This window comes from Anomaloglossus baeobatrachus, chromosome 6, assembly GCF_048569485.1.
Source record: "Anomaloglossus baeobatrachus isolate aAnoBae1 chromosome 6, aAnoBae1.hap1, whole genome shotgun sequence".
Lineage (NCBI taxonomy): Eukaryota > Metazoa > Chordata > Amphibia > Anura > Aromobatidae > Anomaloglossus > Anomaloglossus baeobatrachus.
The window spans coordinates 124,104,862-124,117,942 of record NC_134358.1 but is presented as its reverse complement, the minus strand read 5'-3'; positions in this window follow the sequence as shown (position 1 = coordinate 124,117,942).

The following is a 13,081-nucleotide window of genomic DNA, read 5'->3' as shown; positions in this document are numbered from 1 at the left end:
CAAATAAACATGAAAACTTTGACAAAGTAGATAGATAGATAGATAGATAGATAGATAGAGGGATAGATAGATAGATAGATAGATAGATAGATAGATAGATAGAAAGGAACGTAACTATAATCAGTACAGAGGTTCCAATTGCACCCGGGCTTTACAACCTAAAGGGCGCTTTACACGCTACAATATAGCTTACGATGTGTCGGCGGGGTCACGTCGTAAGTGACACACATCCGGCATCGTAAGTTACATTGTAGCATGTAACATCTACGTGCGATTGCGATTGAACGGTAAAACGTTCATCGCATGCACGTTGTTCATTTCCTAAAAATTGAACGTCAGATTGTTCATCGTACCCGGGGTAGCGCACATCGCAGTGTGTGACACCCCGGGAACGATGAACAGATCTTACCTACGTCCTGCGGCTCCCGCCGGCAATGCGGAAGGAAGGAGGTGGGCGGGATGTTTACGTCCTGCTCATCTCCGCCCTTCCGCTTCAATTGGCCGGCTGCCGCGTGACGTCGATGTGACGCCGAACGTCCCTCCCACTCCAGGAAGTGGATGTTCGCCGCCCACATCGAGTTCGTATGGATGGGTAAGTACGTGTGACGGGGGGTTATTCGTTTGTGCAACACGTTCAACAAATTGAATGTGCCGCACATACGATGGGGGCAGGTACGATCGCATACGATATCATATGCTTAATTGCAAAGTGTAAAGCAGGCTTAAGGCCACCCTTTGGCCTATATGAATAAACCAATACAGTCGAAATTTAAAGACAATTGGGGGTCCGATTTTGGCCCACCCTGCATTGGTGCCCTTAAGATCAGGATATGCAATAATATATATACAGCATATACATGTGTAGTAATATAAATATATACATCTGTGTATATATATATATATATATATATATATATATTGTAGCGGGGTGGGGGTCCCCCAGGACCACAAAGACGCCGTGACTCAAATAGTCCGATCAAAACAGCTTTATTGTCCTCGCTGTACATGTAAATGGACCCAGAACACAGCCGGGTTATGCACTGTCCATACGGGTCCCCGTCACACAGGCACCCCTTGCCGTAGGAGACGGTCTTACGATGCCCCATTCGGCTGTTCCACGAGGGTCCACAAACTTATAATCGCTCCACGCAGGCCTGGAGCTTTTCCAGGCTTCCGGCTCTGCAGCTTACAGAGCAGACTCTAGTACAAGATCATAGTGGGAGTTTTAACCACTTTCTTCTCTCTCTGGCACCCGGTAGCAGACACCTCTAGCTGAGGTTCCTTCTTGGCCCCAGGGCCCTCTGCAGACCCCTGGGTCTGTGTCTCCTCCAGGAGAGGTTCGGCCCTACAGCCCTGGTCTGGCTGCACTCACCTCAGTCTGAATATCTGAGTCCGGTTCTCAACCTCCACACAGGATGCTCCATGCAGAGTTCTCGGCTCTGCTCTCACTCTCCCACAACACACACTGCCAGTCTCCTATATCAAGCTGGCCACACCCACAGGTGGAGGTCTGTGAATCTCAGCCCTGCAGAGCACCTTGTGATTGTTAAAGGGAACCTGACCCTTATGTGTAGCAAGAAGCCTTTGTGGACTACAAGTCCCATAGCAACCTTTACCGTCTAGATATCGCAGATACCTTCTCCACTGTGACACATAGCGACCATTTACCACGTTGGTGTTCGCTACGTCACAATATATATATATATATGTATATATATATATATATATATATGAGACCACTGCAAAATTGTCAGTTTTTCTGATTTTTCTCTTTATAGGTATATTTTTGAGTAAAATGTAAATTGTTGTTTTATTCTATAAACTACTGACAACATGTCTCTGAAATTTCCAAGCAATAAATTTTGTATGTATTTTCTGAAAATGAGAAATGATCAAATTAGCAAATAAATGCGTTGCTTTCAGACCTGAAATAATGCAAAGAAAACAAGTTCATAATCATTTAGAAACAACAATACTAATGTTTTACCTCAGGAAGAGTTCAGAAATCAATAATTTGTGGAATAACCATGATTTTTAAACACAGCTTTCATGCATCTTTGCATGCTTTCCACCGGTCTTTCACACTGCCTTTGGGTGATCTTATGCCACTCCTGGTGCAAAAATGTAAGCAGTTCTTCTTTGTTTGATGGCTTGTGACTATCCATCTTCCTCTTGATTACATTCCAGAGGTTTTCAATGGGGTTCAGGTCTGGAGATTGGGCTGGCCATGACAGGGTTTTGATGGGGTGGTCCTTCATCCACACAGTGATTGACCTAGCTGTGTGGCATGGCACATTGTCCTGCTGGAAAAACCAGTCATCAGAGTTGGGGAACATTGCCTGAGCAGAAGGAAGCAACTTTTTTTCAGGATAACCTTGTATGCGTGTAAGTTGCAAGCACGGTAGGCTCCCCAGTATACAGCAAAACCACACACCAGGAAAAGGACTCTAGGCAGTTGGATTGATAAATGATTGTTTTACTTTACCAAAACAGAAAAGCATGTATAAAACAAAAAGAACAGAACAATATATTTACAAGGCCAAAGGCCGACGCCCCTGTGCTGCGGCACCCGTACTGGCGGTTAATGCCGCCTTCTCACCAACCTTTGCTTAACCAAGGTACTGTCTAAACAGTCGCCTAATAAATGGTAATCCCTCTGGGAAGCAGCAGTAATTGTGTGTGTGTGTGTGTGTGTGTGTGTGTGTGTGTGTGTGAACACGTCCTACCAGTGGCGCAGCACAAGAGCTTATAACTTATCTACCTATGTATAAACAAAACCCATTAACCCCCCTGAATACCCTTAATTGCTAAAGCCTCACAGAGAAGCAGAGCAGATGGTAAAAGTGGGAAGGCAAACCACACAGCTCAGCAACACAGTCCTGGAAATCTTCTAGAGCAACAGTCAATGCAAACGTGTGGCGCTGTCCCTTTAAGGTTTTAAATGTAACTTACAAGCAGAGCCAGCAAGTCTCACAGTGTACATATAGTCATCTTACCTAGAACAGATAGGTGTTTTGGTACCAAAACAAAGTGTTGCGTGCACGCAGTCCTGGGCCCAGCCAACCGTACCCAGGTACTATGGTGTCCAGCTGCCATAGCCAGAGACTTGGAGATCCTTTCACGGTGACCAGTATTGTCAGCAACTGAAGAATGGTGATCTCCGGCACAGGATGCTGCTCACACGCTTCACGGTCCTCCTCGCTAAACTTTAACACGAGTCTTCTCACAATTCACTTAAGTGTTTCTGTGGCGACTCCTTTCTTACGCACACCTCTCGTTTTCTCTTCAGCTCACACACAGCACCTCCTCAGGTCTCCAAGACCACAGCCGAAGTCAGTTGAGATGTTGCGATAGTGACCAAACAGTCAAATGCAGTTGCAAAACAGCGGCCTCTTGTGGCTGGTCAGCAACAATGCACACAATAAACAGCAAACAAGCACTCTGCAGCATTTCACAATGGATAAAGGTCATTAATACAATCTCACCCTCTCACATGCCACTTGATTCATACTTCCTTTGCAAAGTTTAATCTGCCCAATTCTTGCCCAATTTCTAGAGTAAGGTAATTTTCAGCTTTGCCCAACACCTGGTCATCTAATGGTTAGACGGAGACCTGGAGAGACGTACAAGCCACGGTGTCTTGTACCCACTGTGAAATTTGGTGGAGGATTAGTGATGATCTGGGGATGCTTCAGCAAGGCTGGAATTGAGCAGATGGAACTTTGCAAAGGATGTATGAATCAAGCCGTATACAAGGTTATCCTGGAAAAACAGTTGCTTCCTGCTCAGGTAATGTTCCCCAACTCTGAGGACTGTTTTTTCCAGCAGCACAATGTGCCATGCCACACAGCTAGGTCAATCAATGTGTGGATGAAGGACCACTACATCAAAACTCTTTCATGGCCAGACCAATCTCCAGACCTGAACCCCATTGAAAACCTCTGGAAAGTAATCAAAAGGAAGATGGATAGTACAAGCCATCAAACAAAAAAGAACAGCTTAAATGTTTGATCAGGAGTGGCATAAGGTCAACCAAAAGCAGTGTAAAAGACTGGTGGAAAGCAGCCAAGACGCATGAAAGCTGTGACCAAAAATCATGGTTATTCCACAAAATATTGATTTCTGAACTCTTCATGAGTTAAAACATTAGTATTGTTGTTTCTAAATGATTATGAACTTGTTTTCTTTGCATTATTTCAGGTCTGAAAGCAATGCTTTTTTTTGTTATTTTGACCATTTCTCATTTTCAGAAAATAAATACTAAATTTATTGCTCGGAAAATTGGAGACATGTTGTCAGTAGTTTATAAACTAAAAGAACAATTTGCATGTTACTCAGAAATATGCTTATAAAGAGAAAAATCAGAACAACTGAAAATTTTGCAGTGGTCTCTCAATTTTTGCCAGAGCTGTATATATATATATATATATATATATATATATATATACGTGGTCTACATTGGGTTTCCTCCCCCACTGACAGGTAAAGGTTACATTTTCCCTTTCATTTTCATCATTTTTTTTTCATTGATGTAAGTCAGAAGCTTGAAAGAGAAAGCACAAATGTCAGCAATAAAAGATAGTACTAATGAGACCACTAAACGACACAGAGCAAGATGGCACAATTCAGGCTTTGGTTTGTGGTTAGACCTTCTTACCAATGAAATCTACTTTATGAGCCAGGGCGACGTTTTATCATTCCTAGAATAGCTACTGTCTTGGTTTTATGTGCAATTTTTCTTTTCTGTGATCTTCAGTACATAATTATTTTATCTACTATATCTATCTAAATAAAAAATGGAGGCAGCACACCAAAGTCAAATGTTAAAAAAAATGGATTTTAATCAGCCCATCTGACTTTGAAGTGCTGCCCCCATTTTTGGATTTGAATACAAGAGAATCTGGTGATAACCTTGGGGGTATTGCACCCATTATTACATCATAAGTGGTGTTTTAATTTTTATTTTTCTATCAGCAGAAGTATACACAGGTAACGGAGTGCCCTAATACAATCCCAATGAGGATGCTGTACAGGATTCTATCAAATGCAGATATATTGAAAAAGGCAATACTGCGTCTGGTGAACACTTTTATCAATAGAACAGAATTGTATCTATCTTTATATCTCTATATTCAAATACATATTTAAAACTTAAACTGTTTAAATAACCTTTAGTAACTTTATTTATTTGAATTCATTGAGTAATTCTAATCTACTGAATTTGCGTATACACACAAAAAAAATAAAATAGAAAAAAAATATATATATATGTATATATATAGATATATATATATATATATATATATAGATATATATACACACAGTACAGACCAAAGGTTTGGACACACCTAATTCAAAGAGTTTTCTTTATTTTCATGACTCTAAAAATTGTAGATTCCCATTGAAGACATCAAAACTATGAATGAAAACATGTGGAATGAAATACTTAAAAAAGTGTGAACCAACTGAAAATATGTCTTATATTCTAGGTTCTTCAAAGTAGCCACCTTTTGCTTTGATTACTGCTTTGCACACTCTTGGTGCTCTCTTGATGAGCTTCAAAAGGTAGTCACCGGAAATGGTTTTCCAACAGTCTTGAAGGAGTTCCCAGAAATGCTTAGCACTTGTTGGCCCTTTTGCCTTCACTCTGTGGTCCAGCTCACCCCAAACCATCTCGATTGGGTTCAGGTCTGGTGACTGTGGAGGCCAGGTCATCTGGCGTAGCACCCCATTACTATCCTTCTTAGTCAAATAGCCCTTACACAGCCTGGAGGTGTGTTTGGGGTCATTGTCCTGTTGAAAAAAAAAAGATGGTTCAACTAAACGCAAACCGGATGCAATAGCATGCCGCAGCAAGATGCTGTGGTAGCCATGCTGGTTTGGTATGCCTTCAATTTTGAATAAATTCCCAACAGTGTCACCAGCAAAGCAGCCCCACACCATCACACCTCCTCCTCCATGCTTCACAGTGGGAACCAGGCATGTAGAGTCCATCCGTTCACCTATTCTACAAAGACACGGTGGTTGGATCCAAAGATCTCAAATTTGGACTCATCAGACCAAAGCACAGATTTCCACTGGTCTAACGTCCATTCCTTGTGCTCTTTAGCCCAAACAAGTCTCTTCTGCTTGTTGCCTGTCCTTAGCAGTGGTTTCCTAGTAGCTATTTTACCATGAAGGCCTGCTGCACAAAGTCTCCCCTTAATAGTTGTTCTAGAGATGAGACGGTGTGTCCAAACTTTTGGTCTGTATATATATACAGTATATATATATATATATATATATACATTTATATTTGTATTTAGTAAAGCAGTACATTGAGACTCCTGGATCCGGGATCTGACCAGAAAGTTTCATGACAGATTCTCTGACCATAAATAATGAACATATTTTGAGTTACTCAATGCTTTGAGCTTCTTCATTTTCCTTCCAGAAAGTTGTCCGTCCTTTCAAGTTTGTTGTAAATATGAATTTATATACTTTAAATAATCCACAATTTATGATAATTCGGCATGCTAAAATAATATTTGCCCTTTAGAAATTATGAATTTTATAGAAAAGTGAGGAATATATCAGACGCTGATGTATTATATAAAACCAGGACCTTTTTTTTTTTTATTCAAAAATGTAATACAATTATTAAACTGTATTATAAACTGTTACTGGCTATGGACAACTTTGACACAGAAGAAAAATATATTCACATTAGTGATAAGGTTTCTCTAAATCCGGTCTGTAATCTCGATCCCATAATTTAGATCCCCTGATATACAGTTTGAGACTTAAGGTACCGTCACACTAAGCGACGCTCCAGCGATCCCACTAGCAACCTGACCTGGCAGGGATCGCTGGAGCGTCGCTACACGGGTTGCTGGTGAGCTGTCACACAGGCAGATCTCACCAGCAACCAGTGACCAGCCCCCAGCCAGCAGCGACGCGTGGAAGCATGCTGCGCTTGGTAACTAAGGTAAATATCGGGTAACCAACCCGATATTTACCTTGGTTACCAGCGCACACCGCTTAGCGCTGGCTCCCTGCACACCTAGCTACAGTACACATCGGGTTAGTTACCCGATGTGTACTCTATGTGTGCAGGCAGCAGTGAGCCGGCTTCTGCGGACGCTGGTAACTACGGTAAACATCGGGTAACCAAGAAGCCCTTACCTTGGTTACCGAATATTTACGTTCGTTACCAGCATCCGCCGCTCTCACCCTGTCAACGCCGGCACCCTGTTCCCTGCACTCTTAGCCACAGTACACATCGGGTTAATTACCTGATGTGTAGTCCGGCTACATGTGCAGAGAGCAGGGAGCCGGCACTGACAGCGTGAGAGCGGCAGACGCTGGTAACGAAGGTAAATATCGGGTAACCAAGGTAAGGGCTTCTTGGTTACCCGATATTTACATTGGTTACCAGCGTCCGCAGAAGCCGGCTCCCTGCTCACTGCATATTCAGTTGTTGCTCTCTCGCTGTCACACACAGCGATGTGTGCTTCACAGCGGGAGAGCAACAACTAAAAAATGGTCCAGGACATTCAGTAACAACCAACGACCTCACAGCAGGGGCCAGGTTGTTGCTGGATATCACACACAGTGACATCACTAGCAACATCGCTGCTACGTAACAAAAGTCGTGCCTCAGCAGCGATGTTGTAGGCGATGTTGCTTAGTGTGACGTGGCCTTTATCTCATGTGGCCCATCCCCCTCCTAGTAATATATGCTGGGCACCTGCTGAGGTCTGTGTGCTCAGTCTTCACTATCTCTCTTGTATCAACACCATGCAGTCATTTTTACATTTCATGTGCTGTACTCCTACAGCCTACATGAGTTTGATTCCTTAATAGCTGCAATGATTTCCCATTTTATAACCCCTTTCCTACTATCTTTAAAGAGGTGGTCCATTACACAGCATAGTGGTCACATCAATGTAAAGCTCATAAAGAAGACTTTTCTCAAATAACTTGTGTAGTCAATTCTGCCTCTGAGCGGCGCTATTTTCCTCCACTCATCCCCATCACGTGACCCCTGGGCTCCGTGACCTTTCAGGTCCAGTGATGTCACGTAATTTTTTAGTTGACCTGACATCACTGACGCCGGCCTAGTCTCGCTGATGACTGGGCTGTGGGCAGAGTATCACAGCTTGTCATAGCCCAGCATTGCTCCTGCTTGCAGCACTCTGCAGTGAAGGAGAGAATGCGTGAGACGCTGGGCTGTAACATACAATGAAACTCCGCCCACAGCCCACTCACTCACAGAGACTGGGGCCAGGTTTGATTATGTCGGATCGACTGGAAAATGACAATACATCACTGGATCTCAGAGGTCACAGAGCCCGGGTATCACATGATGGGGATAAGCGGACCACAATAGCGCCACTAAGAGGCACAATTGATTACACAAGGTATTTGAGAAAAGCCTTCTTTATGAGCTTTACATCGATGTGGCCACTATGCTGTATAGTGGACCACCCTTTTAAGGCTAAGATCCCTTGACCGTGTAAGAAAAAATCATCTGATTTTCATCCAAATAAAACTGACAATTTTTCATCCGTATTCCAATCTGTATGCCATTCATATGACAACTGTATGGCATTTGCTTTTATTCATCAGCAGCTAATAAGATTGCCAAGACCAAATACAGTTTCCTATGTTCATTCACATGAGCGTAATTTTGATCCAAGTTCTTTCCATTAAAAAAACTGATCTCACACAGACACCACTCAGACCAATGGAATTAAATAGTGTTGTTAGGGCTGTTCAGATGAAAGTTTTTTAAAAGGAACATGCACCAAATGTCCTGTAGTATGCATTAGCCCTTTCCGTATTTCAGATGACACTGACTTATTCAAAATTTGAGTAAAAAGAAAATCAGATCCCTTACTGATCAGACACATAGCTTCTTATTTTTCCATTCATTGCAATTGTTAACATGTGGAACTTTATTTGGTCTTGAAAATGTAATTAGAGGGAACCAATCAGCAGGATTTTCATATATAAGCTAAAGCCACTGCTATACTGGCACTATCAGGCTGAGTCTATACATACCTGTAGTGGTCAGGTCGGATGTTTAGGCTTTCAAATCCAACAAAGTAAAATTTAAAAAAATCTGCAGCTTCTTGAGTGACAGCAGCTGAGGATCAGATATCTTCATAGTTATCCTCTCCCTGTTAGAATTAGCATAAGTATTATACAAACGATTCACTTTGTCTGTTGCAGGACCTGTGTGAGGTCATACCCATGTGACCTGGTATCCAGCTTTGTTGGCTGAGGCCTCGCCCCTTCTGGTCACATGGGTATGATCTCACACAGGTCCTGCAACAAAGTGAATCGTTTGTATAATGCTTATGCTAATTCTAACAGGGGGAGGAGATAACTATGAATATATTATCTGCTCCAGTGCAACTGTCACTCAACAAGCAGCTAATTTTATAAACTTTACTTTTTTGGATTTCAAAACCTAAACATCCGAGCTGCCCACTACAGGTATGTAGATAAGCAGCCTGATAGTGCCAGTATAGCAGTGGCTTTAGCTTATATACACAAATCCTGGTGATTGGTTTCCTTTAACTGCTGAAATACTGATGTATACAAACAAATGTCATACAGATGACAAACTGATGAAAATACAGAAGAAAAATTGTCAATTTTTTCTGGATAAAAATCAGATGACTTTTTGTTATGGTGGTGTGAATTTAGCCTAAGAGTGAGAGAAGGGAGCGCAGAGACAGCCTTCAGAGCCGGAACAGAGCTCTTATACATTTCTGATAGTTTTGAAGACCAGCCTGCTAGGTGATCAACAAACACATACTGTAAAGTAGCGAGATGTTAGGAGTTTTTTCTGAAAACTCATTAGGCTGAGTTCACATGTCCTGTAAACATCTGTTAGAATGGATCCTGCAGAGATCCATTGGCAACATGATTTCTACCGGATCTGTTTTTTTAACATTGGAGTCTATGGAGGGCAGATCTATTAATGGATTGCTATATATCTTCCATTTGTAACGGATCCTGTGATAAAAAAAAGGATCTATTACAAATACAAGAAAAACGGATGACTAAATAGCAATCCGTTAACCCTAGAATGCACAACCACAGAAATCTACAGTAGAAAACAAGTAACCTAGCAGGCCTGCGAGGCCCCAGGTATGCATTCTAGGGTTAGCGGATCCATTCTCCATAGATTCCAATCTTAAAAAAATTAATCCAGCAGAAATCAGATATTTAACAACAGACAAAAAAGTTGTGTTTACAGAACGCTTTCCCAACAGATCTCTGCAGGATCCGATCTATCGGATGATTACAGGACATGTGAACTCAGCCTTAGAAAGTTGATTAATTCTGAATTTAGTAGACAAATGAGCAGTGAAAAAAGAGTTATAGATATTAAGGACTCATCAATATTAGGTGAACAAAACCTGTAACAGAGAAAATAATGTCATATGATGTCCAACCCAAGAACATAACATCACGTTTATACAGCAAAATGAATTGCTGTAGGACATATCAGTGAATCCATGACAAATCCAAACCAGAATGTTACCTGGGATTTGGTAATACATTTTATAATTATTATGGCAAAAATGGGGTCATGATGATGATGATGATGATAATGAAGGCCACAAATGGTAAAATCGCTGGCGAAAATTGGAACAAATCGATGGCAGAGTTAACTAAACAAAGCATGAGGACTTGCTCACACGGGTGCTTAAAAAATCAGTCCGGTTTTCATCCAGAAACGTGGTACAATTTTTTCCTCACTTGTCATCGATGGGCTGTCTATGTGCAATTTATTTTATCACGCAGCAGCTATTAATCACTTACAGGACCATTTACAATTTCCCATCTTACAGAACTGTACTACATGCATAATAATCTGGTGCTATACTGAGGCTCCATATTGTAACCAATTTTTTTATCGCACCCATCCAATTTTGGAGTGAAATTGCCACATGCTGGAATATTTTTCAGACAGATTTTGTCAGGGAAAAAAAAAACAATCATCAGCACTGCCCCATTGAATAACATTGGACTGAGTGCTATCCGATAAAAAAAATTAGATAGCACTTGTCTGATTTTTTACGCTCTTGTGAACGAGACCTTCGACTGCAAATTTGAAAAACAGCAACAGACGCTAAAATCTGGGTCAATTTTTTTATTGCAATGTGGAAATGCAGATTTTCTCAGCTGAAAACCACAGTTAGGCTGGTCTGTGGGATCATAATAGACGTCATGATACAGATTACAGCCTTATTTACACAATGCAGCATTCAGGCATTTTTGCACTTTTTTTTTACTAAAAACCCAATAATATTTTAGGGTGCAAAAAAACCCAATCTGCACTGTGTCCACAGTCTAAACATAAAAGAGCAAGTGTTATTGACTATAAATTTCAGATTACAGATAATATCCATAATGAGTACATGTCAGTTTTGCTGACATGTCTAAAGATCCTCTCCTAAGAACAAGGTTCTGTTCCTTTTATCTGTAATTCCGCTTAGAAATGTTTGTTACTAGTCTCCTTATTTACAGGACGTGTCGTTAAGAAATCCTCTACTCTCCATGTAGTCCTGACAGTATTACACATGGAAACCAAACAAAAAAGTTGCCAATTTTTCATAAATTTGCAAGATTAATAACAGAGGAACAATACAATGCAAAGTGCATATTATAGAAAGAACAATATTTACTAAAACAGACATATCAGGACAGGTGACTGTCTCTTTAAGTGCTGCATTCTATTACAGGCTTCTGATGCAAAATAGTTCAAGTCAATAGAAATTATCTAAGCAGATGTTATATGCAATGTCAAAAGGTTCCCATAAAAAATCAGTAGATAGTAATAAAATTGTAACTGCTGAGCTAAAGAGAAAGGAAAAAAAATCAGTTATGGCCGCTATGTATACACTATGTGTGTGTATGTATACGTTTTTTGTCAGTATATGTCATGTCCAGTTATGCACCTGCTCACACTGCATGTTCAGGAGTGCTGTCAGTTTTTTTATGTATGTATGTATGTATATTTACATATATGCACACACATTTTATATATATATATATATATATATATATATATATATATAATATGTGTGTGTATATATATATATATATATACATAAATATATAAATATATATATATATATATATATAAAAATAAACAAATATATATGTGTGTATATATTGATGTGTGTGCGTGTACAATATATATATACATATATATATATTTATTTATTTATTTTAAATATATATATACACATATAAATATATATATATACATGCATATATATATATATATATATATATACACACAAGCACATATATTTGTTTATATACACACATACATACACACATATAAATATATATATACATATATAACTATATACAGTATAACAGTATATACACACATACACATATATATATATATATATATATATATACACACATACACACATATATATATATATATATATATAGTACAATATATACAGCACATACACACGTACACACATATGTATATATATATATATATATACAGTATATATATATGTATATATATATACTATATATACATAAATAAATATATATATATATATATATATATATATATATATATATATATATATTAAATGTTAGATGTTCACAATGTAGTCTGTGTTAAGAACTACAAAGGACTGCATGCCACTATAGAGTAGTTAAATAATTGCTTGTAGTTGACCAAATTCTAAGCATTGCCTATACAGTACCACAGTAAATAACACAAATGTGCCTTTTGTCTGCTTGGAGAGCCTGTCAGCACTCAGCACCAGGCCTTTAATCCCAGGATTTAAATAATTCAGGTAACACTTGATTACTCCAGAATGGAACATCAAGTGCTTCTGAGCAGCACAATATTAAAAAGCCTATCTGTGTTAGCACTAAAGTATTTCATGAGTGCCTAACTATACCAAATACAAGCAGCAGTAAAGGGAAGTAAAACAAGTTCAAGTTTTTTTCAAACACCTAAAATACCCCTGAGCAATTGGTTGTAAGACTCCAATCATTCTGTATTAGCTTTTTTTCTTTAGTTTACCTTATATGATTCTAT